The sequence below is a fragment of the Pleurodeles waltl genome, chromosome 3_1 (assembly GCF_031143425.1).
Source record: "Pleurodeles waltl isolate 20211129_DDA chromosome 3_1, aPleWal1.hap1.20221129, whole genome shotgun sequence".
In the NCBI taxonomy this organism is placed as follows: domain Eukaryota; kingdom Metazoa; phylum Chordata; class Amphibia; order Caudata; family Salamandridae; genus Pleurodeles; species Pleurodeles waltl.
The window spans coordinates 1,450,584,836-1,450,601,109 of record NC_090440.1 but is presented as its reverse complement, the minus strand read 5'-3'; the positions used below and the strand labels follow the sequence as shown (position 1 = coordinate 1,450,601,109).

At 44.7% G+C, this 16,274-nt stretch overlaps 1 long non-coding RNA gene across 4 annotated transcripts in view; it reads right to left on the bottom strand.

The window, feature by feature from the left end:
- Positions 1–16,274, bottom strand: part of LOC138285290 (uncharacterized) — a 222,877-nt gene that overhangs the window by 149,005 nt on the left and 57,598 nt on the right. For all 4 annotated transcript variants that reach the window (XR_011201562.1, XR_011201564.1, XR_011201561.1 and 1 more), the window contains one exon: positions 13,704–13,746. This is a non-coding gene — a long non-coding RNA (uncharacterized lncRNA). The remainder of the gene's footprint in view (positions 1–13,703; positions 13,747–16,274) is intronic.

Here is a 16,274-nt window from a genome sequence, read left to right as displayed (position 1 = left end):
TAAGGACCAAAGCTCTAACACACACACTTTTTTTGTAACTGGATAATATATTAACCCAGAAAAGTTACAAAAGCTTCATATCATATCTCGATCTCAGACAAATGCCCCAGGTGTATGATTTGTATGTGTCAACAATCAGTACATTTTTGGATTGAAATGTTTGATTTTGTTTCCAACACTGTAGACATCTATGTATACTTAGATGCATGCCACAGTGGGGCACTGGAAAGAAGTAAAGTAACTGGATATTTTTGGGGGACACTGCTTACCCGCTCCCTAATCACACACAAATGGAAAGTCACTTTAAAAATATTTCCGAACCAGTAATCTTTAACATTATTACGCTAAACAAATTGGACCACGAGAAGTTTTTGTTACAATATGCAAAAGATATGCAAATGTTGGTATCAGTTTAAGAAACCAGAACAAGTTGATTATATCAGTGGCAGAGTGGGCCTATATTCTTCATAGACCTCTGTACAGAATGGACTGGCACTTGAACCTTCATCTTTCTTTCTCTCCTTGTTGTTTACTTGATTAGCGAAATATCTGTAACTTTTGGTTTGACGCTTTCTGAATTTTAAATACTCAATATTTTCTATTAACTTGTCCTACTATAAACTACTAAGTAAAAAACAAAACTGGAACTTCCCCCCAACTGTCAGATGTACTACCCATCACAACCACGAATCAAGAAATACAGTACTGTAGACGAGAAACCTGGTGACCATCAGAAGGCATTGTTTTACCCTTTAAGCAACGTGGCTCATTATCTTTTTGGTAGCCCAGCACTGACCTGGAGAGAGGCATGTGCCCACTTGCAGTCTACCATACAGCCTACAAAATTCAGGTGGCACCCAGGTCTTTTTTTGTATGCATGACAGGTCTGAGCGATTCCGCCATTGCATGTTCTCTTCCTTCTCCTGACAGAAGGATCACTGGGGTACAGGTATGCTCAGATTAGCAAATACCTTAAACCCATATGCCCAAAAGGCTTTACAGTTCATAAGGGTAGTACAAAAGTCTAAATGTTCACAGCTTCCCACCTTTCTCCCCACCCCATAAAGTATGGTGCAAAAAATTTTGAAAGGTAGAAACTGGGCACTCCACATAAAATAGAAGTAGGACTATAATTTAGCATTGAATGGAGCATGGAATGGTTTAGTTGAAGCACTCTCCAACACAGAAAATCCAGAGAGTAACGCACCAGGGGACATTAAGTACAACGTTTACACTTAGTATCATCTTTGGTAACTAGGGCCCATATTTATTAAATGTTTGTGCCGCATTAGCATCATTGTTTTTACTGTAAAGTGGCGCAACCATAACTCATAATTATATTTTGATGCTAGACCCATCTAGCATCAAAATTTAAGAGTTAGTGTCATTTTAAGGGAGGGTCAATCCACCTTGCATCTCATTGCAACAATGAGATGCAAGGTAGGCATTCCCATCTAAAAAATGACACTAGCCCTCTAGCACCATATTTACCTATCAATCCAAAAACAACACAAACCAAGGAAGCGGACCTAAAAAATGGTGCTAAGTCTGATAGGTGTCATATTTTAGGCTCACACACCACTACTCAAGGAAAACACACAGAAGGAGCTTTTGAAACCTCTAGGAGAATATGGAAGTGGTACTGCTTCAGCTTGGCACATGGCGCAGACGTCAGCGAAGACAGCTGGTCCCTCCACCACCACTGCAGCAACCCAAACACCACCACAGCACCACAAAGGCAGTGCAGAAGGAGGGAGAGAATCTTCAGACAGCGCACACCATCCTTGGACTCAGGGGACAAGATGTGATCCAGATGTACAGACTGAACCAGGAGTCCATCATACGCCTGCTGCACCATATTGCGACACAGATCACAGCAAGGGTGCAAACTCCCACTAACATTCCACCCATGAGCAAATTCTTCACTGTCCTCTATATGCCGGCGTCTGCAACTTTTCAAATAACAGATGCACAAGTGGTTGGTATCTCCCAGCCGTCTTTCTCGGTCCTCCTACCTAAGATCCTGGATGCTATCTTATACCTCACACCCCACCACATCTACTTCCCAAACATCTAGCACCTCCAGCAGGAGACCAAGCAAGGTTTCTATCAAATTGCTGGGATTCTGCTTGTGCTGGGTGGAATGGACTGCACCCATGTGAAACTGGTGCCACCTGCAGCAACGGAACACCTATGTAGGAACTGCAGGCACACACATTCAATCAATGTGCAGGTCATTGTGGACCGCTGTGGGCTATTCATCAACATCCTTGCTAAATATCCCCGCAGCGTCCGTGATTCATACATATTTCGACATTGTACCATCAATGAGCGGTTCCAAGATGGACAATATGGCAATGGTCTACTCATAGGTAAGCCACCATACCAATCATAACACACACAACACACCAACCATCTAGGAAAAACAAGACAAACACCACACTAAATACACATGGGCAGGTGTACATAGATGTACAGGCAACCACAGATATGCAACATGCCACACTAAACTACATTCATTGCACTTCACAAACACATACACCCACGTGTACTTAACAGCGCCACACCACTTGTGAACAGGTGGAGCCAAGCCCCTCTTGCATAAGAAGCTGCTCACAAACCACTTCCAGTGTCCACAGGTTGACAACTAAATACAGATCTCACTCACACATTATACCAAACAAAGAAGCACCCAGGCATGTCAATGGCATAGGCCATGGTCATTTTGAGAAAGTCACACATAGGCACAGTCCCACGTAAATCATGGTGTGCAAGCCTCTGGCAGCACCTAAATCAAATGCCACCCAAGTGGTGCCATAACCAACTAAATATCATCTACACATAGCTGACACTCACGTAGCGTGCACATACACCAGTCTGCTGCATTGTTTGCACACATACAAATACAAAATTATCTGCCATTAAAAACCATGGGACAGAATCATGAGAAATGGGGCAGCACCTACTCCAGTCCCACCTCATATGCGCCCCTAGTGCCTCCTAACACCACCATGTCTGTACCGTACACCAGAAATGGTCCATATATACCACTGTAATGTGAATCAAACCTCAGTGAGCAAGTAAGCAACACAAAGGTGACAATTATTGTAACAACATCGTTTGTGATGTAAAAGGGTATACTCCCTCCATCTCACATATCAGTGACTTGCAAATCACAGGTGTGTGACTCCTGAAGGCCTAGATCCATGCACCACTACACATATTGTGCCGTCAAGTGGGCAAGATGCTAATACCTAGTCCATTCACCACAACAACACCATACCTAACAGGGTGTATGCAAGGGGGGCACACATAAGGTAGGGGCTATCAACAAATGGATATTAAGTAATGTTGGAACAGAACACTATCACAACTCACAGTGATTGCAGCTTTGCCTGCATGGTACATGTGTGACAAGGGTGGGACATCATTGGTAACAATGGACCTTCAGTAAGTATCCAGGGATTGTAACCAATGTCCGATGCTGAGCCTGCACAATGTATCCATGGGATAATATCCTGGCACTGCCATTGGGCACAACCCTGACACATGGTGGACCGTACCTCATGTATGGCACACACACATTGGCTGTGGAGTGTGCAATGGGTTGCCAGACAAAGTAAGCAGCTATGTGTGCAGAATCACTATCCAAATACCTGACCAATTGTCAGGATCTAAGAATTTATTGGGACAATGCACCACCAAATAAATCTCTGGGTTGAATGTAGGCAGAGTGTCCTACACTCATTATGTACATGAGCTGCACACTTGTCAAACAAACCTGCTGTCTTGACTCATGCCTAGAACAAATCCAGATAAACATGTGAAGACTGATGTACAGGTGTATGTCTTAGGTAGCAAAGTGTTTGCCAGTAGAAACAATGCTTGACATCTATCAGCATGTTTACCTAGCATGCTCTATATAACAACATCACACAGCACATAGCAATAGACACCACTCATTGTCACTCACATGACAGAGCAAGTGCATGATAACAACAGTAACAATTTATCTCATACATGATTTGGGCTCCAACATCGCAATCACGTGTGGGATGTGCTACTATGTCCAGCATTGTTAAATAATGTCTGAGACACAGCATCAAACTGAGTGGGAGTAGACCTAGCCATATATGTTGCATTTGGCTAATGAAAAGTACAGCACTGAGATGATTTTCACACCTCAACATCATGCAGTCATGGTAAGAGTTACCTAGGTTGTGGCATGCTGGAAGAAATGCAACCCATGTTCAACAGAGGATGTGGATGGACAGCTTCGAGACAGCCACAGAAACTTGCACATACAACACAGGAGGTCACTTGGAGACAACACATGTGCAGTGGCAGGAGTAATGTCATGTGTGCGTGGCACTCATTACATCTCACAAATACCGTCAATGTAACCGCAACTATCAAGTAGCCAGTAGTAGGAGATGTGTACATCTACAAATTACACAAGTCACAATTTGCATCATGTCCATATGTGACCAGACAATGTTGCTTTAGAAGATGTGTACAAAGTGCAAGCAGCCTAAAGAATGGGAGCAATGTAGGAGACAATACATACCTTACCAGTAATGCAGGAAAACATGGAGAAGGAACACACATAGACCAATACTGACTGCACAACACATCAATTTCCAAATGTCAACATTTAACATATGTACAGAGAGTGTGGCCAGGTTAGTACATAACCCAGTCATGTTGGCCACTAGCATGCCCTGGTATTTGTCCATCGCATACCACCATGACAGGAGTCAGTGACAGACATCACCACCTGTACCCTGGCAAGTTTCCAATATTGAAATCACAACACATATACAACCCCTAAACAAGCTGCCCATGGAAACAACTAAGGATATCAAATAATGAGACTTGTCCTACATGTGCAAGCACCTAAGCTGTGTACATGAGAGGGAAAGGCGGACATCAAGTACTGCAGAGGAAAAGGTGATATCCTGGTCTGTATGACCACAATTGTACATGTCTCTGTCTGCTGGGGAGTATGCATAGATCAGCTGAGTAGCAATCATGAAGAGTCTAGATCCCCACTCCCTAAACCCACACACCACTGCTCTGGTCAGGGGCCTAATACATGTGCGCAGGGGGCTGAATAAACTGGAGCACCATTAACCTACCCATTCACGTGCAACCATGGGTTTGTGTTGCCACACAAACTAACACAGTAGAGATGATGAGTAGGCTGGCAACCATGCCAGACTGCAACACTGCTACCCAGTGGTATGCCATTATATGTGACAGACATAACAAACATGATGTCGACAAATTTGAGTACCCAGTTGGAGGCATGCACACATATACCACATATGTCAGCACACATGTACCACTATAATGACTCAGGCATGGTAATGTGTATGGATTCTGAACAAAAGGCAGCTTAGCACACAAATAAGGGCATAGGTACCACAAGATCAGTGACTGAAAGAAATGACCTTCACATGTGTTCCGACATACGGAAACATAGGTGGCACTGAGGTGATTACACATACATTTGTAAAATGCCAACATGTGTCCATGCAGGAAGATAGTAATGTAAGGTTTCACATACCATGAACATGCCACTGTCGTCATATGTTACAGAAATTACACTACACGTCTTTATACACGGCATATACCAACCTTCCCTAACACATGTTTACATAATATCTCCTGCAACTAAGAGGCATGGTGAATCAAATACCACAAGTGTAGCAGAGCAACGTGAAGTAAAAGGTGAGAAATTGACGCATGACCTTCATGCGCCAAAAAAAAAGACGCATGACTGGAAAAGTGACGCACATGTCCAGAAAGTGATGAAACAGGACATCCTGCCTGCAAACATGGTACAGTGAGTTCACTTTCACTTTCACTTCACAGTCTTATTTGTCTGTGACTGTGTGGAGGTGTGTGGGGCTGGTGCTGTAGGGGCTTTGGAGTGTTTTTTGTGCTGTGTCCTGTAGGTGTTGTGTTTTATTTGTCTTTTGAATTGTAAGTGTATTGTTTCTGTCTCTGTATTGTGGGGTGTTTGTCTGGGGTCGTATAGTTGTTGGGGTAGTTGGGTTAGGTGTTAGGATTTTGTTTTTGGGTGAACTGCATTTGCAGTCCAGTATGTCTGGGAAAGGGAGAATGGCACAGATGTCAGCAGGTGAACAGGGGGTTTTTATATGGCTTGTTCAGGGCTACCTCCCCATGATGCTGCAACTGGGTGACTGTGTCATTCTTGGATACCCCACAGAGACAAGGAGCCTGCAGTGGGCCACGGTGCTCCACCACCGAAAACGGATCTTTGGGAAAGGGAAGAAATGGCCACCAACTTAAGACCTTGTTACACGGGAGCAAGATCTGCTGGATCATCTGGGCATAGAGATTGGTGGAGCAGTTGGTAAGTCTCCCATTTCCATACAAAGTCCTTCCTTTTGCATGTGCATGACAGTTGCAGATTCGGTTGAGTGCTGCATGTAATGGTTATGGATCTGGACATGTCGTATGCTACCTGTATGAAGAGTGCCAGTGCCACCTTAGACCTGCAATTCAAATGTACAATAATGAAGCCGATGCAGGGCAGATGTTCAATTTTCCCTGCACAACCATTACAAAGTGTTGTGATGCATGCTTAGGGCAACTCGGTAATGAGCAGCTCCAAATGAGGCCTGCGCCATGCACCATGTATGGAAGGGTGTCCCTAATCCTGTTTGGGAGGCAAATGTATGAGCCACTGAGAAAAATGAGAAATCCCTTATTCCATTTTTCATGCACTCTGAACGGCTGCTGAGAGCAGGTGTGATATGGGGGCATATAAATGGATGAGATGGGCCCTCATGTACTCACCAGAAGTTGTGATGATCTGTTGCAACTCCTACTGAGTACATCATTTAACTACACATAAGTAGATGCAGTTGGACCCTACCTGTATCATGCTGTGCCTTAATTCTCATTATGCGCACACATGGCGTGGGTAAGGGGTGCACTGAGGGCCACAAGGACTGTATTGATGCAATCGGTGTTGCACCACTGTTGTTCTATTGGCCCCTTTGTGTCATTGGTCAAGGCCATGTAAGGGAGCTTGACCATGCACTGGTTCCAGACTACTAGCACTTCCCTGTTCCTGTCCATTGTGTATCACATACACCCTATACTATGTCTATTATCGCACACATTTGCACAGTCAATTCCATAGTCCTTCTGCTTCTGACTGACAGTGTGGGGGGGCTGCCCTGCATCTGCTTCATCACTGGCACAATACTTAGTAACCTGAACCAACAAATGCATCCTTGGACCTCGGCACAAATGTGTCTGTGTTGAGGCATATGTCTATGTCCATGTTCTTATCCCTCTCTGGACAAATAATGGTATACCATGGCAACAATGGCTGGCCACACACTATTGGCAATACATCCATGATATCAATCAGTCAATGTGCAGGTAGGTACAACTATTTTCACTTGAGTAAACTTCCATAGCATTATTGATCATGTGTGTGCCTTGTCATGGCACACACATATTACTTACTTCACTGAAGGAAGTATCACGGCATTCCTCAACACCTTGGAGTACCCACACAACCCCTGGGAGGTAGTTTGTCAGTTTGCTGAGACAATGAGGTAGATGTCTACAACATCTGAGGCAGGCTCAAATCCTATGGGTGTCACAATGGGACAGCCACTGCAACAACCATTACATGTCCCTCAGATGCAATATACAGTGTCAAGCAGTCTCATATGGTCATGGAGGTGTAGATCTAATAGACACCTTCATGACAATGCCACATATAAATGGTGCCGTGAGAAGCACCATAGGAGTGTCAGGGACAGTGATGGTTTGTAGGTGTGTGGGTCTACATTTTCTGAGACTATGTCTGATTGACTGATCATAGATGTTTGTCAGTTGCTCTGCTCTATCACTAGGATGACTTGCTCACCCAGCCTAACAAGTTGAAAGTGAATAATGTCTTATTAACTGATATGTACATATTACACTAGGCAATGTTTTCCATTCATGTCTTGCAGGTGGACTTCAGCCCTACACCGCAGGTCAGGTTGCCTGACTTGAAGAATCCAATGCATCCAGTAAGTGTCATCTTGTGCATCATGTGTGCTAATCTAGGGTTGGTCTGACGTGTAGAATGCTCTGAAAAATAGTTTTTCCTGAACAATTATATGATATCATTGGCGAATGGATGGTGACATCATGTATGTTGGAATGCTGTGCAATGAGAATGGCTTGCTTGAAGTTCCAGGGGCAACGTGTGCTGGTATGGAATTGTTTGTAATATGAATTGTAATGGCTGGCCACTTATTCATTGATGTCTACCATGATAGGTCACAGGGTAGCTGTTTAAGTACATAGCATGCCTGTTGACAACCACTTTGTCACAGCACCATTGTCAGCACTGTGTGCCACACATAGCTTACACTTACTGACAAGATGCTACAGACGTGGGTTATATCTGCAGAGGTCTCTAGGGGGCTTATGTAGGAGAAACATACATCACAGGTGCCTCAGTACCCTTGAGATATAATGAGTCTGTAGTACTGCACGGAGTCATATTATGCTGCACAACAGTCTGTAGTGTGCACAATTAGTAGGCAACTCAGCTCCAGATGGTTGTGGGAAAAGTCTATGCTTCTTCCCACACCAGATCTCTGCAGTTTTCACAACAAGGTCCTGCCACCATGATATTTGTCAGTGACCTAGGTCACATCACATATGCATCTGATGTGAATGCTGTGTGCGTACCTGATACTTTGATGATGTCTGACATGCATGTGCAAATGAAGTACAATATATCAGGATACTGTTGCAGCACCCAGTGCAGTGCCAAACTCACTGTGTGCTTAAGGGCACCCATACAGCCACCATGTGTGGGACGTTTAACAGATGTAGCACAACATAGCACAGGGTAAGGGGCTTCAGTTCTGTAATGTGTTGACAACTTTGAAGTGCAGCTCAGGCTTTGGCTAAACGTTCTGGGAACATGTCATCAGTTGTACACGTGGGCACATTATGGGCAGTGGCGTGCCCCCTTGTATCGTATGCTCAGGCCAGGTCTTAAACCAGGACATGAATGTTGATTTACCTAACCTTAGAATAGCCAGTGGGAAGTTACCGGCCCCCCTATAATATGTCTCCCACCTTGCATCCATGATGACTGAGCAAGCCTTGATGTTTCACCAGGGGTGTCGAGGTGATGGATTTCACTCACAGCCCCCCATATTCACAGGGACACAGGAAATCCAGACTTGTTGGGGCATGTGATCCTCACAAGCTTGATCACACAAATGTTACATGGACAATGTTGTCCGATCAGCTCTGGGACCTGTTCCCTAACAACGGATTGCCGTCATCTCAGTGACATATACATGATACTGTTGATGGCTGGTACGAAATAGTCATAGATGAGGAGTAAGTCATTGTTGAGGAATGTGTAGTGGACTGTATGTGTTATCTGCAGTTGCAGTGTACATAATATGTCTGTGCAGCTTCCACCCAATGCTGATACTGATGATTGCTTCTCCTCATATTTCAGCTGCCAATATGACACAAGACCAGAGGTGAGCTTTCCACAAGAGGGCCAAACGCTACCGCCACATAATGGAGGATGAGACAGGATACCGCTGAATGGGAAGGAGGTCCCGCAGTGAGAAGGCATCAGGGGAATTTGTATCTTGTCTCTTAAGAGGGGTGGAGGGCCAAAGTTTAGAGTGTGGTGTTACAGGTGTAAGATAAGTTTAGAATAGGTTTGGTAGGTGTAGTTGTTAGTTAAGTTTAATTATTGTAGGTTAGTTTAGCACAGGGTAGGTTTAAGTAATCTTTTGGTATATAGTTTAACAACAAATCCTGTTAATCTTAGCCTAATAATGTTGTAAATTGATTGAGTGTCTGGGGGTTCTCATGAGTGCCCTGGCTAAGTTGGAGGGGTGGCCTAGGGTATGCTTACTGTCTCGATCTCCCGGGTTTCCCATTTGCATCCCCTATGACCATGGAGCTGTCAGAATGGTTGCTACATATTGTCTACTGGTGCATACCTTTGCCATCCAGTGTTCCAGCCATTCACAATGTGAATGTATACTTTATCTTGGAAAGATAAATATGGAACTTCACCTCTCATTGGTGGGGTCCTGCAATTTTATTGTTGCTAAGTATGGTACATCTGACAACAGGCAAATGTGGAACTGTATCCTGCAACACTGACAGGTGGCCATCACTGATAAGATTAGATTTTCCCGTACCACACAAATAAGTTGTACTGGTACTCCCATCTGGGTAAATTTACCATTGAATTGGTTCAGACCCATACATGTCATAGGTCTACTTCAAAGGATATTGCTTCAAATTCATATAGTATACTTAGTAAGTTGGTTGTAGCCGAAAAAACAACCATTAAGCTTTCTCATGTTAGGATCCTTGTGTGTCGCTTAGTGTCTGACAGTCATGCACTCATATACTGATATTCTGTACACACTGACATGGATTGACACAATGCTATCTTTTAGCAGAGTAGATGGCTCATAGTAAACGTAGAAATGCTACTTGTGTACAAGGTACTTTATTTACAGGTGCAATTGTAATTTATATACAATATTCAATTTACAGACCCAATGAGTGAATGCTAACCATATGTAGCACAATCGAAGTCCAGGGTTGAGGACATGTCATGAGACATGGTTAGGAGTAGTGCGCACTAGAGAGGAGTTTAACAAATTGCCAATCGGTATAAAAGAAACAGTGCCAGCACATAGCAGACAATTCAACAGTGGTTAGGTGAACAGGACACATTTCCTATTGTCACAACACTGGCATGATCTGAAGCCTAGAACTAAGGAGAAACTGTCCATGTGGCACAGACTAGTGCTACCGGGTGCTTTTCCTTGTGAATGTTATTCCTTCCACATCTGCATCCTCTGTGGTGCCTCCTGTGTCATGGCAGATGCTGTTGTAGAGGTAGAGGGGGCTACACACACTTCAGTGTGCCAAAGCGTCTCTTTAAAGTGATTTTTCATGGGCAGGAAGGGACATTTTCCCGCACATTGACAATCATGTCTGGCATTTTGATATTTCTATCCGTGCTGCAGAATGCAGCACACATAGAAAAAGCAAAAAATTAGGAGTAATAAAGGTATACCTCCTTGTTGCGCCTTGCTAACGCCACCCCTGGGGTGGTATAAGATTTTGGTGCTGCCTAAGGTTTGCTGCAACTTATAAATCTGAGGCAGCATCAAAATGCAATATGTGTTGCTGTGGTGTGCCCACAGCAATACCCATTGCACACCCCTTCCACACAAAGGGCTTCATGTGAGGGGGCCGTATTTACAGGGTGAAATTAAGCCAAAAAATGTCACTTAACACCACCTTGTACATACGGCGCAGGGCATTGTGCCACCGGAGAGTCACAAAAAGTGATGCTCCGGTGGCTCTAGGGGTTCATAAATATGCCCCTAGGTATTTTGGGGCAAATGTATGTGCCCCAAGTGCCACATGAGTGTAAATGTTGGTGAGGCTTGGGGGGGGGGCACAATGCCTTGTCCCATATGTACTAGGTGGCACAAAGCCACTTTTTGTGCCTTGAGCCGCCTTGTATATATGGCCCCTTCACAACCAGCATTTTGCGTGGAAGGTTTGTGTAATGGGTGTTGCTGTAGGCATACCACGGCAACACCCATTGTATTTTGACACTGCCTCAGATTTTTTACTATTTGTATACTGGACACTGGGCCAATATCTGACACCAGCCAAGGGGTGAGTTTAGCATGGCAAAATCTAGGAGTTATGCTTACATTTCTACTGGATTTATTGCTTTTAGAATGTGTGCTGCATTCTGCTGCACACAGAGTAAGAGCAAATCGCACTTTAAGTTTGTTGATGTGAAGGAAGGTGTTCCTTCTTGCACATATCCATTCTCCCCTGCAGCGCAGCCATCCTTGCACTACGGTGCAAAGGTGGCTGCATTGGTGCACAAAATCTAATGTCCACTTGTGCAAGGAGGTAGATAGGGGTGCACTGTATTCTTATGTATATGGCACATCCCTGCATTTTGAAAATGACAGTGCATGATGCTACCTAATTTTGCACAGCAGAATGAACAATCATTTTCTCACATTGTCATATGGTGAGATTGCAGGCACTTGTACAGCTGCACACATGATGTTCACATACATGCACTATGGCCCTCATTACAACCCTGGCGGTCAACGACAACCAGGGTTCAAGTGGCGATCGTACTGCCAACAGGCTGGTGGTACAAATTGCCATATTTTGACAGTGCTGGTACTGCCGCGGTCACACCGCAGGGACCGGCGGTTTACCGCTATGGTTGTCCCAGTGGTCTGAATCCGCCAGGGCAGCACTGCCCTGGGGATTTTGACTCCCCTTCCCGCCAGCCCGTCCATGGGTTGGTGGGAAGGGGAGTCGCGGGGCCCCTGTGGGACCCTGCACTGCCCATGCACTTGGCATGGGCAGTGGACGGGCCCCCAGAGACAGCCCTGTCACGATTTTCACTGTCTGCCTGGCAGACAGTGAAAAGCGCGACAGGTGCTGCTGCACCCACCACATTGCTGCCGGCTCCATTAGATGCTGACAGCAATGTTACGGCCGACATCCCCGCCGGCCCAGCGGGGATGTCCAAATGCGGCCAGCAGTTTTCTGGGTGCATGGGCGGCCAACTGACGTCCGACCTCCAAAGTTGTAATGAGGGCCTATGTGTTGTATGCATTTTATTTTGTGGCCTGTGACGGGCCGGCGCTGCCAGGCCCATCCGTGAAGGCAGCTTGTGCTGTCGCTGCCACCTCCAACCCGGAACTGTCGGATGGAACAACCAGTCCCCTTGGAGTTCCGGGGCTAAAGGGGCAGTGGCGACCGGTTCATGCCCCCGAGAGGGAAGAAAAGGAAAGAAGACGGACGGCGGAAGGAGAGGAGCGAACGGAAGAAGCAGGAGGGTCGAGGAAAGAAGACGAACGGCAGACACGGAAACCGGTGAAGAGCCAGGACGCAAATGGAGGCAGGGACCAGATGAAAAGAGCCCCGGAGGTATCCGCAGTACTGACAGCGACGCAGGAGGCGCACCGGGAAGCTTCCAGCCACGCCTCAGGAGAAGCGTGCCCCACCCAGGTGCGTCCATAGACCAGCTTAGGGGTAAAACAAGGGCAGTTGGGAGGAGGAGCGGGAAGGTAATAACAGGGGGAGTGGGAAGGAAAGACGTGGAGGAGCAGGAAGGAAATAACAGGGGGAGTGGGAAGGAAAGACGTGGAGGAGCGGGAAGGAAATAACAGGTGGAGTGGGAAGGAAAAACGTGGAGGAGCGGGAAGGAAATGAAGGGAAGGTAGGAGAGAACAAACGAGGACGACGCTAAATAGAAAAGAGGCAACAGGAGAGTAGTAAGGAAGCCAACAACAGAAGAACTGAAGAGAGACAGGAGGCCAAAAAGGGGTCAGAGAGAGAGAGAAAGACACAAGGGGTTAAAAGATAGAGAAAAAGGATAACCCAAGAGGGTCAAGAAAAAGAAAGAAAGTAAACAGTACAACAGGAAGTTGTGAATAGAGAGATAGACAACCCAGGAGCCAGCAACAAAGAACAGATGAAAACTAAATAGACGACAAAGAACGGGAAAGTACTAGAGAAGAAGGAGAGGAAAACCCTTCAGACAACAGAGATAAGAAATAGGGAAGAGGAGTAAAACAAAGAACAGGGAAAAAAGGAAAGGAACTTACCTATGCTTTATCTTGTTCTTCCCCACATGCGTCTCGTGGGACCCTTGGAAGAAAGAGAAAAATATAAGGAGACGAAGTCCAGCGGATGACAGATGAAGATTGAACAGTACAGCATATGTAATTTATACGTCACACCAGAATCAAAAGAATTAATAAAAGTTACCTGAACTCATATCCTACTGCCTTTGTGTCGTCACTGACATACCCGGTGACATGACCATTCCCATATGACACATATGGTTGTGTGTGAGTTGTTGTGGGTTTGCCTTGTATGGGTTATGTTACACAGGTTGCAAGAGTTAGGGAAGATTTTTTTCTCATTTGGCATGGCTCAGGGCAGCTGCAAGATGTGTTGCAGTACACTGCAGCAGTTTAGCTACACCGTGATGTGCCATATTTACTTGAATACAGTCTGCCCTGCAATTCCCTCAGCACCTGCACAGATTTGTGCTCTCTGCACTAACACAGTCATTGTTGCACCATGATGAGGAGATGCCTGCCTGGAAGTGATGATTTGTTCATGTGCAGGGAGGTGTCCCTTCCTACACATGTAAAAGCTATTTTTGCTAAAATGGCATTTCAATGTGTGCTGGAAGATGCAGCACACATGAATAAAGGCAATGCAGCATTGAGGAATGGAAGTATTATGGCCAGAGACTCCACCCCTGGGGTGGTATTGACTTCCGTCCTAGTCTATGGTATCTACGTTGTGTTGGTACACAGGCTTTGACTATATGCAATGAGTGTTGTAACAGCACAGCCACACTATTTGCAAGTGCCTACCAGGCAATGTGGTGCATATTTACATGGTAGAGTAGAACCACAGTGAGTGGCCTATGGTGATGTTGTGTATATGTTGGAGTGCACTGCACAACCAAAGCATGATGCAGAGCTGGTGTTGGTGCTTGGTCACCTCTCTGACCAGGATGTCAAGCTCCTCCTCTTTAAAGCGACACTTGCGCTTTCTCTTCTCTTTATCCTGTGACTGTTCTGGACCCTCCTGGATGGTACTTGGGTGTTTGGGGTCTCCCTGGGCTCTCTCCTGACCTGATGATTCCACCTTCACTTACAATTGCACTCTTTCCTGCTTGTGCAATTTGTTTTGACAACAATGAGGTGTAAAAATGGCTCTAACCCTTTTGCGACATGTTTACATGCAGCAAAACGCTGTAGCACCAATTTTGCAGCATTAACATTATTTTTCCTTACAGCAGGCCGCAGATCTTAGCGTCTTTTTTTTCGCGCTAAGCATTCCTTAGTGCCACCCTACATCATTTCATAAATATGGCACAAGGATAGCGCTTAGTAATGTCGCTAGCTTGCGTTAAACAAATGATGCACAACTGCACTAGTGCAGTTGTTAATCATTTTTCATAAATATACCCCATAATTTATTTTAAGTATTGGCTGGCTGCCAACTAAGTTTGCACAGGTAAACTTGCTTCACTCTTAGTTCAGTCAACCCATTCAGAAAACCAGACATGTGCTACATTTTCCGAAATTTGGCAGGAGGATGAACAAACAGGACTATCCCGACAAATCCAGGATGTCTGGTCACCTTAACATAAAGGGAAACCACTAATAGTCCCTATTTCATTGTATCTGATCAGAATAAAATCATCTGTAAAATATTTCATTGTCTGCGCGATCACAAACACATTTACGGTGAAGCTGGTACACAGCTCATGAATACACTTTTGTAAGAACATTTCCTTTGCCTTCCATACTAACTATCTTCAATTGCACCCATCACATTTGATGATAAGAAATAAAACAACTTTCAATTTTGTTCAGTGACACTTGTGTTACTTGTAACAGAATGCAATACACAGGATTTAACAATCCACATTTCTGTTTGTTTGATGCCAGCTGTTTAAATCCCAACTATCGGCATTAGCTACCAGGCTGTGGGCAGGTTTGGTCTGCAGGTGTTTGACACTACCATGACTGTATTTCCTTCAGTAATCAGAACCAGGTGTTTGGGAGTATCACATGGCATGGTCTTGCACTGTTGATATAGCTATATGGATGTTCCTCTGTGTTGGTCAGAGGTTGTATGTGATGTTATAGAAAACAAATTCAAGTAATACAATTACTGAGAAAATATTTCATCTAAACTATTTAATGGACATTTTCAGAATGAATAGCATTCACATTTTCATGGAAACCGATTATTAAAAGGACTTTTCGGTTGAAACTGGCTTTTGAATGCTTATTTTATTTAGGTTAAATGCAATGGTTGCAGGACTTACTTTCAGAAACAGTTTTGTCTGAGATATTTATTCCAGTGCTTTTACTTCAGGGGACATTATTTCATAGTCATACTGTATACATTGTCAAACAATTACTTCAGATGCTTTTAATTTGCTTTTCCATCACCACCCATAACCATCATCCATCTCTGACCCCTCACAGACCCTAAACACTATCAATCCCTGTCCCCTAAAGTCCCTCACCACACCTAAACTACACTTATCCCTGAAGCCTAAAAGCTGTTTCTTCCCCATAAATCCACCACCCCTGAACCATAAAATCACTCACTACCCCTAACTCCACCCACACCTGAACCCC